This window comes from Ranitomeya imitator, chromosome 8 (genome assembly GCF_032444005.1).
Source record: "Ranitomeya imitator isolate aRanImi1 chromosome 8, aRanImi1.pri, whole genome shotgun sequence".
NCBI lineage: Eukaryota > Metazoa > Chordata > Amphibia > Anura > Dendrobatidae > Ranitomeya > Ranitomeya imitator.
This window is the reverse complement of record NC_091289.1, coordinates 71,484,159-71,501,991: the sequence shown is the minus strand read 5'-3', so window position 1 is coordinate 71,501,991 and position 17,833 is coordinate 71,484,159. Positions and strand designations below refer to the sequence as shown.

Below are 17,833 nucleotides of genomic sequence, written 5' to 3'. Positions count from 1 at the left end.
GATCATGTTCACACAAAAGCTGTTCTACCCTGTATGCACACATGGATTTTTCCTCTCTGAACCCTGTTCACACAGGTTATATACAGATGATCAGGTTTTTAAATACATCAGATAGGGATTGCATACATTAGTTAGGACTGCTCTGATAAGGGTATACCGTGAAGATTGGTAGAGCAGCTTAGAATACATTTTTTGCAAAAAACGTATCAACCAAATACCCTGTTTTTTACATCTTTTACTAGCACTTGCGGATTACTGCAACATTTTTTCAAACTGAGTGTTTTTGGTTTTACTATTCTCTTTTGTGTCTTCAGGTTTCTTGGTGGTGTGTGAACATGATCATACAGACTTGTTCACTGTGCAAGTAGCCCATGTGTTCCTGTTTCAATATATTCAATAATGTCTGAGACATAACAGAAGTGGCACAATGTAATTATTAAAACATGAAGAAAACACACATGAAGTAACTCCAATAGCAATTAGCTCATTTCAGGGATACAACTGCATCAAGGCTGTACCAGAGGACATCTCTTAAAAGGGAAACTGACAGCGGATTCATGCTGTCAAAATTATGGAATATAAGAAATTTTATTCAATATGATTAAAAGACAAAAATGCAATTCATATGTAAACGTATACGGAACAAGGGGAAACACGACCCCCTGGAAGAAGCAACGTTGCGAAACGCGCGTCGGGGTTATCCTGTCCCACGGCAAATCCTCTCACCAGCAGGTATGCATGCAGCGCCGATACCTTACTTATGATCTTTTTAGTATGGCTCCTATATGGACTGATATGGCCTTTTGCGTTATTTGCACTATGCACTGAAACTTTATTCCGGACCGATGTGGTTACCGGATAGCTGACACCGTCCTATATTTCTTATGTACACTAGTACCACATATGGGTATAACTATATGGCCTCTCGTCTAGTACATCATAGTAGTCTTTGACTAAGACACATTTATTTCTATTTGTCATCCACATACACTTGTGGCTTTTTTTGACTATCTACACAGTGTGTTAGGATTTTTTATATGAACCATTGTTGTATTTCATCTGTGGTCATTCATGCTTTGTAATCCAGAGCCTGCTGGTGCATATGTATTTAGTGATCCATTCCTTTATATTTATTTACACTTTGTGGATTGCCTTGGGTCCATTCTGCCGTGTTTCCCCTTGTTCCGTATACGTTTACATATGAATTGCATTTTTGTCTTTTAATCATATTGAATAAAATTTATTATATTTTATTTTTTTTGGTTTGTTACTTCCCTTCTTATTTGGATATATGCTACTTCTGGAGGTACTCCTCAGATATTGTTTGGTCTAATATTTTGGGTATATGTCAAAATTATGGGCAGCATGAATTAGTGGCTGGATTATTCCAGCCATTTATGCGTTACATGAGGGTATGGTCACATGACAGTTTTCTCCACACCTGAAAAAAACTGTTGTTATCCAGATCAGAATGGCAACAGCTTTTCTGGGACGTGGAGAACAAAAAAAACAAACAAAAAAAGTTTATTGACTGTCTCCATTCTGTCAGTCGGTAAAAATCGAACCGAACTTTGATGTCATCTGAATGCGGTCCTATTTCTTTCATGGACCCACAGACTTGAACAGCAGATTTTGATACAACACAGATCAAAATTGGACAAGTCTCTGATCTGTTCCAAGGATCACAGCCCCACAGAATATCATAGGTATGAGTGCCATCCATGATAACCACACATGGCACTCGTACTAAAAAAATTGATAATTAGGACTAGTCATTGGAGACTAGCCTGTTCAGAGAAAAACTACACGCCTGTAACCGACGACAATGATGTTGTCAGCATGACAGATTATAGGTTCCCTGTATAAAAATAAAAAAAGGCCAGTATAAAAAAATTTTTATAATGCTGGTGCAACCACACTGCCAAATTGGCAATAACAGCAGCTAAAAGTTATATTATAAAAACCACAGTTCACCACATGGCTATGATCAAACAAACTTCATAACTCAATTACAGTAAGTTTGCTGTCCATGAGTTCAATAAAATGAGTATGGGGACAGCACAATTGTTCCAGAATCCCTCCTGTGAGAAGACTGAACATGTTGGATTTTTGCAAACACAAACCTGTTGCATGTTATATGCAGGGTGGTACCACAAAATGGTGGTCTACCAACAAGGAAAATACAAACCAACTCCAAGGAAGTGGAGAGATATAGGAGAATAAGGAGTACACCGGTGGATGAAATAAAAAAAAGTTTCAATTTTTATTAGAATTGTTTAAAAAAAATATTTTTTAGAATGTGACATGACACCATTCAAGAAACAACAGGACCCATGGAGAGACTACTCACCAATACATAAATATTGCACAGATCCCATGCATCCTGTGATGCTAAATGGTGCTGGTGTGCTAATGGATGAGTCACGGTAAAGAACCACCGAAAAAAAAAAATATCCTGCAGCAGACAGGTAATTAGAGAGCCCATATTTGGCAGATTCTTACCTAGACAAGATCAATAGGGCCCCAGGCCAGGTGGTAATGCTTGGATTTTACCCGCCTGCTCCTTGGCCTAAATCCTTTTTTCCCCTCAACTAGTCTGGCACATTTATTTCATTCCAACCACCAGAATAACAAAAAATCCACTATTCCTGAATTAGTAGAACCTTTAAAAATAACCCTGTGAACACTATTAAATAGACATTTAACTAGATACATTTACAAAAACAGTGCATAAAGTTGTAAAGTTAATTCCACAAGTGAAACTTATTTCACTACTAAGGTAATTTAGCAGCAAATGATCACGCGTTATATACAATTATTTGACGTGGATTAGATCTTAAGAATTCAAATGAGGAAAATAGACACCAAATTTCCACATTAGAGAAAAAAAAAAAAAATCTGGAAAGCTCATTTTACTTATTCCAATCACCGTATATACTTGAGTATAAGCCGACCCCCTAATTTTGCCACAAAAAACTGGGAAAACTTAATGACTCGAGTATAAGCTTAGGGTGGAAAATGCAGCAGCTACCGGTAAATGTCAAAAGTAAAAATAGATACCAATAAAAGTAAAATTAATTGAGACATCAGTAGGTTAAGTTTTTGAATATCCATATTGAATCAGGAGCCCCATGTAATGCTCCATAAAGTTTGATGGGGCCCATTAAATGCTCCATATTAAAATATGCCCCATATAATCCTGCATAAAGGGTAATAAGGGCCCCATAAGATGCTCCATAGACACATTTGCCCAATATAACAATGCACAATCGTTATGGCCCCATAAGATGCTCCGTACAGTCACTGCCCCTTATAGTGCTGCACAAGTGTTATGGCCCCATAAGATGCTCCGTACAGTCACTGCCCCTTATAGTGCTGCACAAGTGTTATGGCCCCATAAGATGCTCCGTACAGTCACTGCCCCTTATAGTGCTGCACAAGTGTTATGGCCCCATAAGATGCTCCGTACAGTCACTGCCCCTTATAGTGCTGCACAAGTGTTATGGCCCCATAAGATGCTCCGTACAGTCACTGCCCCTTATAGTGCTGCACAAGTGTTATGGCCCCATAAGATGCTCCGTACAGCCACTTGCCCCATATAGTGCTGCACAAGTGTTATGGCCCATAAGATGCTCCGTACAGCCACTTGCCCCATATAGTGCTGCACAAGTGTTATGGCCCATAAGATGCTCCGTACAGTCACTGCCCCTTATAGTGCTGCACAAGTGTTATGGCCCCATAAGATGCTCCGTACAGTCACTTGCCCCTTATAGTGCTGCAGAAGTGTTATGGCCCCATAAGATGCTCCGTACAGTCACTGCCCCTTATAGTGCTGCACAAGTGTTATGGCCCATAAGATGCTCCGTACAGTCACTGCCCCTTATAGTGCTGCACAAGTGTTATGACCCCATAAGATGCTCCGTACAGTCACTGCCCCTTATAGTGCTGCACAAGTGTTATGGCTCATAAGATGCTCCGTACAGTCACTGCCCCTTATAGTGCTGCACAAGTGTTATGGCCCCATAAGATGCTCCGTACAGTCACTGCCCCTTATAGTGCTGCACAAGTGTTATGGCCCATAAGATGCTCCGTACAGTCACTGCCCCTTATAGTGCTGCACAAGTGTTATGACCCCATAAGATGCTCCGTACAGTCACTGCCCCTTATAGTGCTGCACAAGTGTTATGGCTCATAAGATGCTCCGTACAGTCACTGCCCCTTATAGTGCTGCACAATCGTTATGGCCCATAAGATGCTCCGTACAGTCACTTGCCCCTTATAGTGCTGCACAAGTGTTATGGCCCCATAAGATGCTCCGTACAGTCACTGCCCCTTATAGTGCTGCACAAGTGTTATGGCCCCATAAGATGCTCCGTACAGTCACTGCCCCTTATAGTGCTGCACAAGTGTTATGGCCCCATAAGATGATCCATACAGTCACTTGCCCCATATGCTGTGGCTGCGATAAAAAAAAAAAAAAAATCATATACTCACCTCTCCGTCGCTCAGGACCCCGGCACTTTCACCTGCTCCTCATTCGGGTGCGGCTCCATCTAGCACGGACGTTCAGCAGAGGGCGCGCACTGACAACATCATCGCACCCTCTGACCTGAGCGTCACAGCCAGAGGATGCTGATGACGGAGCCGTCCCGGAACGAGGAGAGGTAAATATCGCGCAGCGCTGCGCTCCCCCTCCCCGTATACTTACCTGCTCTTGGCGCGGTGCAGTCCCTGCTTCTCCCAACGCCGCATATTCCTCCCCTATGGGAGGTGGGGCCGCATATTCATTACTGTAATGAGCGGTACCATGTGACCGCTCAGTACAGGAAGAATATGCAGCGCTGGAAGAAGCAGGGACGCGCAGGGACTGCACCAGGAGTAGGTAAGTATAATTAGACAAAGCCCCCGCCCCTCACCTACCGACCCCCGGGTATGACTCGAGTATAAGCCGAGAGGGGGACTTTCAGCCCCAAAAACTGGGCTGAAAATATCGGCTTATACTCGAGTATATACGGTATATGGATTTTTTAATCTGGCACAAACCTATATATGGTCACATCAATAAGACTACAGTCCTGCATAAAAAAAAATCCTCTAGTCTGAACGTGGTTTAATCTGCATCAATGGCTTCTCGTTCTGCTCACATATCTCTAACGCCTGTTTCTGCTGTAAAGGTACCTTCACACTAAACGATATCGCTAGCGATCCGTGACGTTGCAGCGTCCTCGCTAGCGATATCGTTCAGTGTGACAGGCAGCAGCGATCAGAATCCTGCTGTGATGTCGCTGGTCGGGGCTAGAAGGCCAGAACTTTCTTTGGTCGCTGACTCTCCCGCTGACATCGCTGAATCGGCGTGTGACACCGATTCAGCGATGTCTTCACTGGTAACCAGGGTAAACATCGGGTTACTAAGCGCAGGGCCGCGCTTAGTAACCAGATGTTTACCCTGGTTACCATCCTAAAAGTAAAAAAAACAAACGCTTCATACTTACCTTCCGCTGTCAGTCCTCGGCGCTGTGCTTTCCTGCACTCACTGTGACCACAGCGGCCGGGAAGCAGAGCGGTGACGTCACCGCTCTGCTTTCCGGCCGCTGTGCTCACAGCCAGTACAGAGAAGCAGAGCGCCGAGGACAGACAGCGGAAGGCAAGTATGAAGCGTTTGTTTTTTTTACTTTTAGGATGGTAACCAGGGTAAACATCGGGTTACTAAGCGCGGCCCTGCGCTTAGTAACCCGATGTTTACCCTGGTTACCGGCATCGTTGGTCGCTGGAGAGCGGTCTGTGTGACAGCTCTCCAGCGACCAAACAGCGACGCTGCAGCGATCCGGATCGTTGTCTGGATCGCTGCAGCGTCGTTTAGTGTGAAGGTACCTTAAGGCAAGTGGCTGCACCAGCTTCCCTCCGCCAGTTAGTCATAGACTAACCAAGTCCTATCCTTCTCTACCATATTAGCATGAAATGGAAGAAATCTGAACAAATGTGCTCTGTAGGATTTTAATATAACTTTATTAAAAGGTCAATGTGGACTTTATGAACCCAATACCCAAAACGTAAGAAAGTTATGCTACGGTTAACATGTCTTATTTCTTGGTTTGTGATTTTTTTAACCCCTCCATGACTGACAGATATGCCATGGAGTCTGTGTGTGTAGCCAGTTCAGGAGCTGAGCTCACACCACACAGGGCAGATTCCTACTGGGCTGTTAAATAGCCGGCATCTGCCTCTAACAGCAGCAAATCGCCTGTTAACCCCTTAAAAGCTGCTGTTAATCACTGACATCACTGGCAATCAGCTCCTATGGCAGCTCGGGCCTACTGAAGGCCCAGTGAATGCCATGTAAATTTAACCTATTAAGTCCAGCCAATGAGCTTCATAGAGACTGATCTTTATGGTACACTGCAATACTAGTACATAGTACAAGAGGTGAAATGATCACAAGTTCAAAGTGCCCCGCTGGACGTTGGGCAAAAAAATAAAATAAATAAATTTGAAACCACCCTGGTAAACAACGAAAAATAAAATGTGAAAAAAAAAAGATATTTTGAATTGATGCGTTTGTAAAAATCCAATGAAAATATAAAATTATATTACCCATACAGTAAATATTGCAAAGCGTAAAAAATTAACAACACGAAAATTGCTGTTTTTTGTTCTGCCTTTTGTTCTCAAAGTTGGAAAACAATAGGAGGTAAAAAAGAGCCAAGTAGTTGTGATTATTCAGATCAGGTCCACGGCCATCAGCTCATTTCGCCACATGAATACAAACTGAATTTTATGGCCATCATATAGTTCAGCACTTGTCACAATATCAATATTATTGGCCCAACCAAGTATGTGGTTACAAGCATTAAGAAAGAGGGCAAATACGGTAGCTTGAAAACTACTTAGAATTGAGAGTCCTCAGTGGTTGATACCTTTTAATGGCTAACTGAAAAGATGGTAACAAATTGCAAGCTTTCGAGACTATTCAGGCCTCTTCTTCAGGCAAAGACTAAAAGAAATTCTGGAGAATCACATATTTATGCACACCATAGCACAGAAAAAAAACCATGGATAAGACAGGTGACACGAAGCAGAATTACCATGAGTGATAAACAGTTATGTCCATAAATATTGGGCCAGTTCTTAGATAAAGAATGTTTTATTGTCCTCTGATTGGGGTCTGGTTCTGTTGTGATGACCCCTCAGTCTGAGGGGCAAGTTCCTTAGTTGATGTAAAAAGACATACCGTATTTTTCGCTTTGTAAGACGGACTTTATTTCCACGAAATTTGGGGGGGAAAATGGGGGTGCGTTTTACAAAGCGGATAAACCGCTTACCGTTACAGGCTGGGATGAGGGGGTGTCCGCCACCGCTGCCGCCCGCCACCGAGGATGTCCGCTGCTGCCCAGGGTGATGCTGGAGGTTCCGGTGCTGCGGGGGGCTCTGACGACATTTTGTGAAAGGCCAGAGCCCCCCGGCAGTTCGTCCATGCTTTCCTCTGTGACGGACTCCGGGAAAATATACGCCGGAATCTCAGGAGATGAGATTTCAGCGCTGAGATCTCATCTCTCGATATCTTGGTCCCAAGATCTCCCTCTGCGCATGTGCCGCCTCCCGGCAGCCATTTTCCCGAAGTCCACCCCACAGGAAAGCATGGACGAACTGCTGGGGGCTCTGGCCTTTCACAAAATGTCGGCAGAGCCCCCCGCAGCACCGGAGACAACCCAGCAGCACCGGAGCCCCCCTGCAGACCTCCTCATCCCAGCCTGCAGCATAGGAGGCCCCCCCTGCAGCACAGGAGCCCCCCCAGCAGACCCCCTCATCCCAGCCTGCAGCACGGGAGCCCCCCTGCAGACCCCCTCATCCCAGCCTGCAGAAATGCTCCACTCCTGCCTCCAGCAATGACCCTGATCCACCGCAGCCACAACCCCTGGTAAGCAATAAGATGCATGGATTATAAGAAGCCCTACCAATTTATTAAAAAAAATTTTTTTCTATTTTTCTCCTCAAAATTTGTGGTGCGTCTTATAATCCAGAGCGTCTTACAAAGCGAAAAATACGGTAAATCCTTGCGACACAATCATTCCTCCACTAAGACTGTCAAAGGTCATCATCAGTTTATATTCCCATACTCTTCTGTCTCTCTTAGATTTGAAGCTACCTTCAAAAAGCTTTAAAAATGTAAAACCTGACCATTTATAATGACATTGGACAAGATAAATATCCCCAATTCACATCAGGACTACAAGATCCCAGGTACTTTCAGCTGCATCACTTCTAATGTGGTGTACCTAATTATTTGTACTAAATGTCCAACTGGGGGTCTGTATGTGGGGGAGACAGGGCAAAAGCTTAGAACAAGAATGAACTCTCACCGCCACACAGAGGACAATAAAACAATCCTTATCTAAGAACTGGCCCAATATTTATGGACACAACTGTTTATCACTCATGGTAATTCTGCTTCATGTCACCTGTCTTATCCATGGTTTTCCCCTTTTTTTGTGTGTGCTATGTTGTGCATAAATATGTGACTCTTCAGAATTTATTTTAGTCTTTGCCTGATTAAGAGACCTGAGTAGTCTTGAAAGCTTGCAATTTGTTACCATCTTTTCAGTTAGCCATTAAAAGGTATCAACCACTGAGGACTCAATTCTAAATATTTTTCACCGCCACACAATAAGAGTAAAAAGAATGGATCTACCTGTGGCAATACATTTTTGTCTCCCAAATCATAACATTATGGACATGAAATTACTTGTGTTAAAAGGTAGCTTCAAATCTAAGAGACAGAAGAGTCTGGGAATATAAACGGATGACGACCTTTGACAGTCTTAATGCAGGAATGATTGTGTCGCACGGAATTTTGTCTTTTTACACCAACTAAGGAACTTGCCCCTCAGACTATGAGGGGTCATCACAACAGAACCAGACCCAATCAGAGGACAATAAAATATTCTGGCCCAATATTTATGGACATAACGGTTTATCACTCATGGTAATTCTGCTTCATGTCACCTGTCTTCTCCATGGTTTTTTTTTCTGTGCTATGTTGTGCATAAATATGTGATTCTTCAGAATTTCTTTTAGTCTTTGCCTGATGAAGAGACCTGTGTAGTCTGGAAAGCTTGCAATTTGTTACCATCTTTTCAGTTAGCCATTAAAAGGTATCAACCACTGAGGACTCTCAATTCTAAATATTTTTCTATCTACTGGCTAGCACGGTGCCAAGATATATATCTTTCTTGAAAACTACTTCACACTTACACCTGTTAAATCGGTAGATTTGCCATGTGACCAATGAAATAGTTTGCCAGCTTATGTAACAAGTAAGATTTGATTGGGAGTTTGGATGCGTAGGAGGGGTCATCATTGAGCAGGAAGATCTGTGACTGACCCGGGTATCATTGTAGATGCTTGTAAAGCAAAATTTGAAGTCTGTCCCAATGATCAAGAGAACTTACAGAATCCTGCACTTGCAAAGCTTTATCGTAAAGATTTTCATAAATCCACTGAAAATTTTCTTGGCAGAACATTACCAGAATTGGAGAGGTGTCAAATAATTGCTGCCTACAGATTTTTTCCTTCTATAATCACGGCACAAAGTCTTGCAATAAGTCAGTTTAATTGTACGAGTTTTCCTGTACTATAGTTTACCAGCCATACTGCTCATGTCTGTGGTATTATTGGATATATGAAAGTGGTTTCTTCTGCGCTGGAAAACTAGCGGGAAGGTGTGTCACAGTGTAACCCTACACCAAAACATTACCAAATATATTAATGATGCATTATTGCATTTGCTACAAAACACCAGTTTTAAAGTCACAAAAACACTTATGTACTGCCACATGCTACAAATTTTGTGCAATAAGTGTGCCTTAACGCAAATTTCAAATAAGGCCTTATAAATTTGCTATGAATGAAAACTGCAGACAGGAGCCTGCTCTATTCCATCAACACCTCAGTCCCCTGATGAAAAAAAAACAAAACAGCAAAGGATTAAAATGAGGTTATAAAAATATATTTAAAAAAAGCATACCGGAAAGGGAGCCCCCTGCAGCCATGGTGCCGTCAAAGATCAGCTCTCCCGGCAAATAACCACACCAGCCCTGTCTGATGTCAGATGAACGAGTGCACAATTTGCATAGCAGCAACCATTGGTTTTTATACTTCACATTATGCAGACCAATCCGGATAGGCAGCAGACAGCTGACTGCACAGAGGAGGAGGGGATGGAGAAATCTGCCTAGTAACAGGGAGACTGGGAAAATGTCATGTACCAGGTCTTACCAGGATGTAGAAATGGAAGCAGATTGTGGCAGGATTTGGGAAAATTACAAAGAACATTTGCTACACATCTTACATGGCTTAATATCATGTAGCCATTTACAGATGGAGAGTGAATTATAATTAGAATAATTTGTTACCAGTGAAGCTTCAGAAGAAAATGCCTTTAAGTAAATGTTGCACGATGCAGTTTGTTTACATCACCGACACATCAGAAAAACGATTGGTGGGGCTATAGGTACACAGCCAGCACAGGGCAGAAATGCAGTATACCAAGTCACCAGTAATACGATGACCGTATAAACTACAGCTGTAAAGTGATGGCACGGTGCTGACTACAGGCAGGAGCCTAAGAGGCAGGCATGCTCAGACGGAACCATTGTGCACAGGCCCCTTCTGCAAGGTTAAAAGGGAGTATGGCAGACGGTGTGCTTACTAAGCCAGCCACAGCACCAGGGAGGAGATTTTGCCAAGCAACCCTGTGGGGCCACAAGAATTGAGAAAAATACATATTTTTTATGTGAACGAGCTAGCAAGTACTCAGAGGTCAGTCCCAGCCTATAAGTGGCACATGCGCCAGGTTAGGGTCATACGGTGCATGGATGAGCTCTCCGTGCAGATCACAAACTATCACCCATGCAGCTGTCCATGAAGGGCAAGGCACTGGCCCCATGAAGGTTGGACTCCTGGGGCACTTATCTGATCTGGGATGGGTATCAGAGCACTTGCTCAAATCAAAACTTGATGTTACTGTACATACATTAAGAAAACAAAATCAGCAACCACACAGGTATAAGTGAAAATGTCTATAAAATCCCCTTCCAAGGCATACACCATCTGACGGACTACCGTGTACAACTGTAACGGCCTAAAAGAGTGAGCCATCAGAAACATTATTGTTAAAAATCGGGTCTTTGTGTTAATTTTTTTTTTCAAAGTAATCTTTTCCATTTTTTTTCTTTTTATTATTTTTTTTAAACAAAATTAGAAATGCTGCAATTTACACACTGGCCACTAGGCCTTTTTTAGATCGACTCTCTGGTGCCTCAAAACTCACATGAACATTAACCACATTGTGCAAAGGTCATTGTGAAGAAAGGGGAGCAGGGTCAGCTGTGACATGACTTATTGTGCTTGGTGGGCCCTGTGTGATCAGCTGTGCATAGAGGTTATCAGCAGAGGCAGGATTGCACTGACTAACAAAGAAACTGCTGGAAACGCTTCCCCCAATGCAGCAAGTATAAGGGTATGTGCACGCGTCAGGATTTTCTAGCAGAAATTTCCTGACAAAAAAAACTGACATTTCTGCCAGAAATCCGCATGCGTTTTTTTTTTCCGCGTTTGACGCATTTTTTTTCCAAATGAATAAAATAGCGTGAAAAACGCAGAAAATCCGCAAAATTAATAAACATTCTGCTTTTTTTTTTACCAACGCATCATGTGCACAAAAATTGCAGAATGCATTCTAAATGATAGCATGCATACGTCTGCAGCTTGTAATGCGTTTTTATCGTGAAAAAAAGCTGAACGTGTGCACATACCCTAAGCCTAAGATAGCCCCAGTGGCCAGTGTGAAAGTTGAAAGTTTAGTAGTTTTAATTTTTAAGATTATAATGCAATATGAAATACATGCTTTTTTATTTTTGGCAATTTTAAAACACAAAACCCTGATTTAAATAGCTTCTTCATCATGTAACACTAATCATAATTTAAGGATCTTGCAGGACTTTCCTCACTACAAAAGTGGTACAAAGTTGACCAGCTCCACATCTAAACACACTGTGCTCCTGATCAGGTTATTTGCTTGCCAGAATCAGTGTTGCAGACATTTTTTCATAGTTTTCATTACGTTATAAATACTAGTGGATATAGACACAAATTTAAGTGGCATTCATGAATTCTGCACATTTTTTTAAGCCTCAAGCCAAAAATTGTACGGGAGATTGGATTTAGGATCCTATTATCTAGAACTTTGTGACATCGTCCCTAGGGATCTACTGTAATACATACATAGGCATTATGCAAGTCATATTTTATATTTTAGGCTTAAAAAAAAAAAAAAGCATCCAAGCAAAAAACCTTAAAGAAACTTAAACTTGAGACCACAGAAGAAGGATAAAAATGAACAGTTACGGTAAATCTTACATCACCAAGCGTCAGATACCACCATTGGACTCTGGAGCAGTGTTCTGTTAAGTGACCGATCACACTTATCTAGCATCCGATGGAGGAGTCTGGGTTTGGAGAATTTTACCTACTGGAATTGTGCAACTGTAAAGTTTGGTTCTTCATAGTCAATGTCATAAAAGCGCCTATAAGATTATTATTATTATTATTATTATTATTTATTGTTTTAATGTCAAGGTGTCCCAATACAGCTGTCCATATAGTAAGTATGCGGCAGACAACACTCTAAAGTTTACAGCATACTTTAGGCCCTGGCACAATGCAAGCACACCATCATACAATATTTAGTATTCCAGCGTGTTGTACAAATGATTAAAACGATTGTATACTAATATCATTAGGGGGAAAAAAAAAAAAAAATCAATAATCCTGGAAAAAAAACCCATTCAGACAGATACATCAATGTAGTGGTAAATAAATTATAGTTCTCATTCGGTAGCAAAGGAAAAAAGTAAAACGTCATGTCAATGGCCTAAACTGACAATAATTGAATAGGTTGTTTCTTAACAGCTGGAGGAAAGCATCCCAACTCCTAATCAGGGCACCCAATGTAAATGAACTATCACAATTTGTACACATTGATGACACCTTCATCAGCCAGCTCAGAACAGAATCAGCTTACATTCTGGGCCTCCTACCTTCGCAAGCAAAAAATGCCTGAAAAAGCCAATACCTGCCACTATGAGGTACCTCTAGTTGCAATGTAGCAAACGTACATGCGCAGGCAGGCATGCAAGGTTAAAAGGAAGTAGCCATTGCCCAAAAAAAATATTTAACCCCTTCATGACCGGGGGATTTTTCATTTTTCCGTGTTCGTTTTTCGCTCCCCTCTTCCCAGAGCCATAACTTTTTTATTTTTCTGTCAATTTGGCCATGTGAGGGCTTATTTTTTGCGGGACGAGTTGTACTTTTGAACGACATCATTGGTTTTAGCATGTCGTGTACTAGAAAACGGGAAAAAAATTCCAAGTGCGGTGAAATTGCAAAAAAAGTGCAATCCCACATTGGTTTTTTGTTTGGCTTTTTTGCTAGGTTCACTAAATGCTAAAACTGACCTGCCATTATGATTTTCCAGGTCATTACGAGTTCATAGACACATAACATGACTAGGTTATTTTTTATCTAAGTGGTGAAAAAAAATTCCAAACTTTGCTAAAAAAAAAAAAAAAAAATTGCGCCATTTTCCGATACTCGTAGCGTCTCCATTTTTCATCATCTGGGGTCGGTTGAGGGCTTATTTTTTGCGTGCCGAGATGACGTTTTTAATGATAGCATTTCGGTGCAGATACGTTCTTTTGATCGCCTGTTATTGCATTTTAATGCAATGTCGCGGCGACCAAAAAAACGTAATTCTGGCGTTTCGAATTTTTTTCCCGCTACGCTGTTTAGCGATCAGGTTAATACTTTTTTTTAATTGATAGATCGGGCGATTCTGAGCGCGGCGATACCAAATATGCGTAGATTTGATATTTTTTTTATTGATTTATTTTGATTGGGGTGAAAGGGGGGTGATTTAAACTTTTATGTTTTTTTTATTTTTTTCACATTTTTTTAAACTTTTTTTTTTTTTAACTTTTGCCATGCTTCAATAGCCTCCATGAGAGGCTAGAAGCAGGCACAGCACGATCGCCTCTGCTACATAGCAGCGATCTGCTGATCGCTGCTATGTAGCAGAATTGCACGTGTGCTGTGAGCGCCGACCACAGGGTGGCGCTCACAGCCACCGGCGATCAGTAACCATAGAGGTCTCAATGACCTCTATGGTTACCATTCACAAGCATCGCCGACCCCCGATCATGTGACGGGGGTCGGCGATGACGTCATTTCCGGCCTCCCGGCCGGAAGCGGTAGTTAAATGCCGCTGTCTGCGTTTGACAGCGGCATTTAACTAGTTAATAGGTGCGGGCAGATGGCGATTCTGCCCGCACCTATTACGGGCACATGTCAGCTGTTCAAAACAGCTGACATGTCCCGGCTTTGGTGCGGGCTCACCGCGGAGCCCTGCATCAAAGCAGGGGAGCCGGCATCGGACAGTATAGTACGTCTGATGCCGGTAAGGGGTTAAATAAGGGTTTTGCATACATTTTTTTTTTCAGAAATCACAACCTGCTAAAATAAAAATTATAGAAGTCTTGCAATTTTCATACAGGACGTTGGGAATTATTTTTAGACCGATTTCCTAGATTAGGAAACACCTTTACATGGCCACAATGGTTAAATTCCATTATTTGTCAATGGTACCATATATGACGAGCATGTGCAAGGTTCATTGTGAATATACAGTACAGACCAAAAGTTTTGACACACCTCATTTAAAGATTTTTCTGTATTTTCATGACTATGAAAATTGTAAACTCACACTGAAGGCATCAAAACTATGAATTAACACATGTGGAATTATATACTTTGCAAAAAAGAGTGAAACAACTGAAATTATGTCTTATATTCTAGGTTCTTCAAAGTAGCCACCTTTTGCTTTGATGACTGCTTTGCACACTCTTGGCATTCTCTTGATGAGCTTCTAAAGGTAGTCACCGGGAATGGTCTTCAAACAATCGTGAAGGAGTTCCCAGAGATGATCCGCACTTGTTGGCCCTTTTGCCTTCACTCTGGGGTCCAGCTCACCCCAAACCATCTCGATTGGGTTCAGGTCTGGTGACTGTTGAGGCCAGGTCGTCTGGCGGAGCACCCCATCACTCTCCTTCTTGGTCAAATTGACCCCAAACACACCTCCAGGCTGTGTAAGGGCTTTGTCCAACTAAAGGCAAAACGGATGGAATAGCATGCCGCTGCAAGATGCTGTGGTAGCCATGCTGGTTCAGTATGCCTTCAATTTTGAATAAATCCCCAACAGAGTCACCAGCAAAGCACCCCCACACCATCACACCTCCTCCATGCTTCATGGTGGGAACCTGGCATGTAGAGTCAATCCGTTCACCTTTTCTGAGTCGCACAAAGACACGGTGGTTGGAACCAAAGATCTCAAATTTGTACTCATCAGACCAAAGCACAGATTTCTACTGGTCTAATGTCCATTCCTTGTGTTCTTTAGCCCAAACAAGTCTCTTCTGCTTGTTGCCTGTCCTTAGCAGTGGTTTCCTAGCAGCTATTTTACCATGAAGGCCTGCTGCACAAATTCTCCTCTTAACAGTTGTTGTAGAGATGTGTCTGCTGCTAGAACTCTGTGTGGCATTGACATGGTCTCTAATCTGAGCTGCTGTTAACCTGCGATTTCTGAGGCTGGTGACTCGGATAAACTTATCCTCAGAAGCAGAGGTGACTCTTGGTCTTCCTTTCTTGGGGAGGTCCTCATGTGAGCCAGTTTCTTTGCAGCGCTTGATGATTTTTGCCACTGCACTTGGGGACACTTTCAAAGTTTGTCCAATTTTTCGGACTGACGGACCTTCAGTTCTTAAAGTAATGATGACCACTCGTTTTTCTTTACTTAGAATTTGTATTTTGGCAAGAAAAAACAGCCAACAGTCTATTCAGTAGGACTATCAGCTGTGTATCCACCAGACTTTCTGCACAACACAACTGATGGTCCCAATCCCATTTATAAAGGTAAGAAATCCCACTTATTAAACCTGACAGGGCACACCTGTGAAGTGAAAACTATTTCTGGTGACTACCTCTTGAAGCTCATCAAGAGAATGCCAAGAGTGTGCAAAGCAGTCATCAAAGCAAAAGGTGGCTACTTTGAAGAACCTAGAATATAAGACATAATTTCAGTTGTTTCACACTTTTTTTGTTAAGTATATAATTCCACATGTGTTAATTCATAGTTTTGATGCCTTCAGTGTGAATGTACAATTTGCATAGTCATGAAAATACAGAAAAATCTTTAAATGAGAAGGTGTCCAAACTTTTGGTCTGTTCTGTACATGCAACACAAAAACTTGAGACTCAAACATGATAATAGATAATTTTCTGATGATAGCTTCCCCTTAAAGGGAATCTGTCACCTATTTTTGTGATATGATGTAAAAATATCATTCAATTCCTGTGGTATATGTAAATCTCCTTGGCCCGGTCCGATGGGCGGGGCTTATTCTCCCCCCTCCTCAGCTTACTGTACGTACTGTGATCTGTGAATATCACAGATCATATAGAGTTGCTGCGCGTGCGTATTGAAATGGCCTCTCGCATGTGGGCAAAGCATAAAATCAGTATTGCGCATGCTCCAGCATTTTTCATTACTTTCTATGCCCCAGAAATCTTGCAATGCAAATTGTGTGTTCCTGGACGCTGGTAACCTTTTATAAAGCCTTGCACATAACACCGGAAGCTTGTGAAATTGAAACTTCGGCGTCCAGGAACTACACAATTTGCATCACAAGACTTCTGGGGCATAGAACGTAATGAAAAATACCGGCGCATGGGCAATACTGATTTTAATGCTTTGCCCACAGTTGGGCAAAGCATACTGCGCACGCGCGAGGCCATTTCAATGCACTCGTGCAGCAACTCTACGTGAACGCAGAAATGACCAGAAAGAAATGTGTAGAGCAAGACAGGAAGGGGGACAAGAATGAATAAGACTCGCCCATCAGACCGGACCGAGACTTGTATACACCACAGGAGAACCAAAAACGGTATTTATGCATCAAAGGTGGGGAGTAAGCGGGTATCAAAAGTACTGCTATAATGCGTATGCGACACTAAATTTATTGATATTTTTACATTATATCATAAAAAAATGGGTGACCGATTCCCTTTAAACAGAACTGTCATTTAAATGTTTTCATAAATTCATTGTATACAGGAGAATAAGAAACTTAGAATGTAAGTCCGCAAGGACAGGGTCCTCTCCCCTCTGTACCAGTCTGTCAATGTAAACCTGCTTACTGTAATCGATATCTATAACCCTGTATGTAACTCCTTTCTCATGTACAGCACCATGGAATTAATGGTGCTATATAAATAAATAATAACTTTGTAACATATATCAGTAATATATGATTCGCTCTCCTCCCGAACTGATCTTCCTTCTCAATGCAACAATAAAAATCTGTCTTCAGTGAAGACAGATTTTTTTTCATTACTGTGATTGGAGATAGCAGTTGCGGTTTATGAGAGTCTATGGGGTGGGTGGAGGGAAGCAGGTCCAGGCAGAGACATTCTGCAAGTTCACATGAAGAGACAAGTACACTTTAAAAGCAAATGTCAGGGGAGATGGTTAATTGATCTTGCAGTAGGACTTTGTATCTGTACACATACAGAGACTGGACTGGCTCATGATGGCTTCATGCAGCTCTACTTGTATATACGATACATAGAATATGAACATGGCTAGACTATAAGGTTATGTGGACAATATGTTAGGTATTTGTTGCAGAAAATTCTACATCTCTTGGCAAGATACACGAAGATTAAA

The 17,833-nt window shown here is 42.0% G+C and overlaps 1 protein-coding gene across 5 annotated transcripts in view; it reads right to left on the bottom strand.

The window, feature by feature from the left end:
- Positions 1-17,833, bottom strand: part of ATF7IP (activating transcription factor 7 interacting protein) — a 66,510-nt gene that overhangs the window by 36,384 nt on the left and 12,293 nt on the right. Inside the window, exon 1 of one of the 5 annotated variants that reach the window (XM_069737065.1) lies at positions 10,022-10,117. The exons of the other annotated variants lie outside the window; for them this stretch is intronic. The gene's annotated coding sequence lies outside the window, so the exon portion shown is untranslated. Of the gene's footprint in view, positions 1-10,021; positions 10,118-17,833 lie in introns of those variants that run through there. 5 annotated transcript variants of the gene reach the window in all.